The 5,646-nt window shown below is 35.7% G+C and overlaps 1 long non-coding RNA gene across 1 annotated transcript; it reads right to left on the reverse strand.

The window, feature by feature from the left end:
• Positions 1-543: 543 nt before the first annotated feature.
• LOC102309737 lies at positions 544-4,994 on the reverse strand. The gene is made up of 4 exons (XR_001335965.2): positions 4,830-4,994; positions 4,678-4,756; positions 4,041-4,165; positions 544-3,223 (listed from the first exon to the last, which is right to left on the reverse strand). It is a non-coding gene; the product is annotated as an uncharacterized LOC102309737 (long non-coding RNA).
• Between the last annotated feature and the right edge of the window lie 652 nt (positions 4,995-5,646).

The following is a 5,646-nucleotide window of genomic DNA, read 5'->3' on the forward strand; positions in this document are numbered from 1 at the left end:
ATTTTGTCATTATTGTCTGTACAGTGTGCGTTACACTGGTGCAGTGTCTCCTCACAGGAAGACAGCCATCTTTGCTCGTTCACGTGACCACACGTCCCTCTTTGTTTAACATGACGTTATAATTACATTTAATTCTGGTATTCATGATCTTATTTAGAAAAAAGCTGCTACTAGTGTGTGTGTCTTTTTTATTGTTCATTTAACGACATTTTTGTGGCTCTCAAAGCACCTTGGTCACAACATCTTCATCAGTCTGTTTTTATTTTGTATTTTTGTCTGGAAATCTCCTCTCATACATTTAAGAATCCTTTCTTTGGTTTCTTTAAAGCCACCAACTTTATTATGTTTATTGGAGATTATAAGAGAAGTCGTGCCTGAGTTTACACGTGAGCAGGAGATATTGGTATTATTATTGCTGTTTGAGTTTGTTTTATTGCAACAAAAGGAAGAGGGAAAATAGATTGTGGTTGTTTATACAAATTTCAATATCTGTCGATATTCAAGGACAGATTTTGATGAAGATATGAAACCTAAAAATGTCTAAGAACAAGGAGCAAGTGTTGAAATGTCTGCTCTTAAAGGCAGCTGTATTTCAGGGTTAAGAACAGTTAAGAACACTGTCTACACGAGTGGTTGTCGGAAATATAACATAGAGTGATGATAAATTTAGAAAGCCACAACATTCACTGTAAGAGCAGCTACACCTGCAGAAAGACGGGCTCGGTGGAATCATGAAGCTGGTTTGAAATGACTGACATGCAGACACGTAAATGTTTGCTGAGCGAAGCTTTAATCAGAGATTTCGTCAAGCTTTAAAAAGCACAGAACTTTATACAAACACACAAGTGCTGTGAAAACTTCTATTCTCCATTTAAATGATTTATTACAGACTGCAGTTTTCTATCAGCCTTCTCTTCAACTAACAGGGAGATTACAGATTCAGTTCCAGCTGTTATTCAAAGTACAGCTGCAAACACATTCAAAATAAAAGCACCAACAAAACACATCAAAAGTGACACTTCATAATAATTATTCTTAATAAACAGTAAACAAAACAATAAATTATATTTGATAATGTTTACTAATCATGTGTAATGCTATTGATTCCTACATATGTAATTAGTTTGTGGTTATTTGTTCTAATCCTCGGGGAGTCAAATAAACATGGACAGTGAGTGAAATGGACTGATTCTTATATAGCACTTTTCTAGTCTCCCAGAGTAAGCGCTCTATACATCACACCCATTCTCACAAGCACTGTCTCTATACTTAGTGCTTTCTAACTACATTCACACTCCGATGGATGCATCAGAGAGCAACTTGGGGTTAGTATCTTGCCCAAGAATAATTGACATGCAGACTGGAGGAGCCAGGGATCGAACCACCAACCTTCCGATCAGTAGGTGACCTACTTTACCTCCTAGACTACAGCCACCCAAAACAGCACATAAAAGGTGTTCCTCAGGCACATTGTGGTTTATGGCTCTGCCACCCCATCGGCCTACTTTACATTCATTATTTAAAGCAAAGCTTCTTTCAGCCTCACAATAACCATCCACATACTGCTTTTATCTGAAACACACAGGTTTCAGTAACTACTTCTAAACTATTACATTTACATCTGTTGTAACTTTGCGATAATCGTCGTGAATCTCTTTCACAACAGTTATTAAAGTTATTATTTTTGATCTTTTCACTATTAATAGTTTACCAACAATTAACCATGTTTATCATAAAGTGTTACCAACTCAAATATAAAAAAAATAACAGAATTTTATTTTGAACATGCAAATAAAACTGAAATAACCGTGATATTTGACTGTGACTGTTACCGTTGACAGATTTTATCTTGACTTCAGCAAACATTACTCCACCGTGATAATAAAACGGTGGATATTGTATTTTTTTATGTTTTAGCAGTAAATTGAGAGCTATATCATTTTGTAGACAATGGGCTTGAGGCGTGTATTACAAGAATTATTATTTTAGAAATGACACAAAGATTACATTTTTACTTACTTTTACTTAATTTCAGCCGTAGCCTTAATCTAAATGTGAAATTATTGTTTGTTGATTTTATCTTTTTGTTTTGTCATTGTTCTACTTTGTGTTTGATTCTATTGCTAAGTGTCTTTGGATGTCTTGAAAGGTGCTTTTAAATAAAATGTATTATTATTAGTAGTAGTAGTAGTAGTAGTAGTAGTAGTAGTAGTAGTAGTAGTAGTAGTAGTAGTAGTAGTAGTAGTAGTAGTAGTATCATAAGTAGATCTGTAAATTCGAAGTATTTGGATTTGATATCATATTGTTAAAGCCAAATCTAATTCCGCACGACTATCACGATCAGTTTTGGGGCTAAACTGAGCTGCATTAAATTTCAAAGAGAATTAAAATAGCGACTTATGGTTTGTATCAGTTATCAAAGACAAATATAAATGTAGCTGGACCTTAAATTGCTGAGTCATCACTCAGACAGTAAATTCCAAGTTAAAGGCAGAAAGTGAACAAGTAGAGCGCGAGTGGAGACTTCAGCTTAAAAAAATGAAAACAAAGCATTAAAAATGTTCAGCGTGGATTTAACTAAATTTTTACAATTATTTTTTAAAACATTCCTTTTTGCATAAATGAATTGGTGCATTATGAGATACAGTTTGGCTCAATCTGATCACCATTGAAGCATTTAATGCAAATGTAATCATGATTATCAGGTCTGTAACAGCGAAATATGTTTTCGGAGCCAATGGAGTTCGCAATATTTGTCAAGGCCTTTGTTGTATTGCGTTTTATTTCATCTCTTTTTTCATCTGAATCAATGTTCATCTCACCTGGCCTGAATATAGCTTCAAACACAAATGCCTTTTCTCCCCACTTGGGTTCAGTAAAGAGTGTTTGAAGCGAATCAGTGATCTTGTAGTTTCCATTTGGATTTGCGCAGCTTGTCAAACATGGAGTAGCATAAGAGAAGAAGACCAACAAATCACCATCCTGACCTTTAAGATTTAGATTCTGCAGAAGACGCCACTCTGCATGTTGAGTATATAGATAGACCCCGTTGTTATTGGTTATGTATTTTATTGGGGCTACCACAAATCTAGAAGTCCCGAGGATACCGTCATTGAATTGTATCCGTTGGTTTGTATCCGTCACCCTTCTTAGGTCATAAGAGACTCTGCTTTCATCCTTCGGAATACTTGCGGCCACGGCATACATTGAATATATATTGTACCTGTCACAAAAAAGACACACACACACACACACACGGTTTATAGAGAGCTTTGTGATAGCTGGTAAAGATGGCTAACATATATGTCAGATGGATGTTGTTATATTTGGACAATTCCCTTCACATAAAGAACAATAAAACAATTAGTGATACAAAGTAAAGATATAAATATATTATATTATTATTATTATTATTATTATTATTATTATTATTATTATTATTATTATTATTATTATTATTATTATTTTCAGCCCAGAAAGGCGAGGTCATGAACATGTCCTCAGAAACAAAGCTAGGCTGGATGATGGAGCTGTAGTCCTCTCTTACCGCAGCTTTATTTATGTAGAGACACATCATTACATGCAACACGGTGATAATCTGTAGCAGCATTCCTCCTGTTAAGTTGTTATAGTTTCTTATTTTTTAGTTTTATTTTTATTTCATTTTGACTGTTTTGTTTGGGTTTTAGTTTAGTTTCAGTTCACTTCAAAGTGGGTTTGCTTGTTTCACTTTATCTTTTTAGCTATTATTGTATGGAGCATGTAGGGACATGATTACAGATGCTTCCTCTGTGTTTTGATTTGATTTTACTTAGTTTACCAAATTCATAAAATCAAGTCTAGCTTTTAATTTGTATTTTATTGTATTTAACTTATTTTTTTTAAGTTTAGTTTTAACTATAATAATTCTGCGTGTAACCACATGTCACCACCTTATCACATAGGTCAGCTCTGCCGAACTTATCGAACACCTTGACAGCACATGAAAACAAATTTTAAAAAATATTTAGTTTCATAGACCATAGATGATGCTGACTTACTCGTGTCTGACTGTTCTTGTTAGATGATATATGAGTGTTGCGAGCTGGTTTTGGTTTATTTCAGCCAAACTTCCAGCAGACAGACAGAAGACCATCGTCACAGTGATCCACCAGAGACCAGCCATCTGCACTCAGAGTTTCATAACAAGGCAGAGTTATTGACATCTACACAGGCTGTTTCTCACATCAGCTTTTCTTCACTCATTGCCTACTCTATGTACCATCAGTGGTGCATTTATCATCCCAACAGTAAAAACTTTACAAAAACATGTGTGGCGAGACTAGTAATCAGTGCTGTGATTTGGTTAAAACTGAAAGGAGAAAGCTGTGTTCTTGTGGAAATGAGCTCTTTTTAAGTGTAAATATTTCTTTAAATTTAAAATGTCTTCCTCTTCCTCAGGACCTCTGCAAACCCCTCACTCAGCCAACTGCTGATTCAAACCCAGAGTTTTTTGCTATGGAGCATAAATACATTTAACTGGCTGTTACCAAAACATCTTCCACTGAGCGACTTAACATCAGCTGACCCTGATTTGCATGAAAAGGTGTCCACATCTGGAGCTCGATGTGAGAGACTTCAGGTTTTTAAATAGAATTTAAGATGTTTGAATAAAACTCAAATGTGGTCACTACTCACCTTTGCTGTTTTGGTGTCCCCAAAATGTCTGATTCAGTTTTAGTGGAGAGCCGGTTTTTGGACACTGTTGTCAAACGTCCTTAAACCAGAGTAAAGCCATGTAAAAATCACTGTTTTATACCAAACCAAACTGATCTTTCAGTGTTTCTTACCTGCAGTCAGGTGAGTCGTTGGTCTGTTTTTAAACTTTCAATTATTCGTAAAATAAATGTTTTATTTTCAGGACAGGATTTTTCGGATATCCGTTTCTTACAGGCAAAGTCACATCTGAAACACCTCTTTCTGTGTCTGAACAATATATCTTAATCTTAAGAGCCAATCACAGTGCAGCATCCATCTAGCGGGTGTAACTTAACATCATTACTTACTGCAAAACAGGCTGATGTGGTGGTGGTTAAAGCACTCCAACAAAGGGCATAAAAGTGTTTCTAAGAAGAAAAAAAAGAGGAAGACATGAGTCATGAGAAAAAGGAGGTGGAGAAGGAACCGCCGCCTCCTGCTGCTGATGCTGATAAGGAGACAGGACATGCTTCAGGTAAAAACTCTTGTCAGTGAATCAGAGATTCACACCTTTTCTCCCTCTGCCACACAAACACCTCATAATTCACCTGAAACACGAATTCAAAAAAAAGAGTTATTTAGAGAAACCCCAACAAATACATCACCGTGTAACATCAAATCATGCACATTGTATTCATGTCACTTCAGACCTCTCTTAGAGGTCTGAATCTCAATATTCCCAATAAATGTACCTCAGTGCAAAAACTTAGCACAAATACAGTCCCTATCAAAAGTTTAGGACCACTTGAAAAAAATGGTAAAAAAAAAATATCATATTTTGCATAGTTAGTGTCACAATCTGAAAGCAGGGACTCAAGCGCAGAACAGGGGCCTGTTCTTCGTACGTCGCTTACTACATCCAAGATCAAATGACACATCCAAGATCAAATCATCGCGCTAACCGTGAGC

The sequence above is a fragment of the Haplochromis burtoni genome, unplaced genomic scaffold, assembly GCF_018398535.1.
Source record: "Haplochromis burtoni strain Fernald_Lab_line unplaced genomic scaffold, NCSU_Asbu1 Contig_1276, whole genome shotgun sequence".
Taxonomy (NCBI): Eukaryota; Metazoa; Chordata; class Actinopteri; order Cichliformes; family Cichlidae; genus Haplochromis; species Haplochromis burtoni.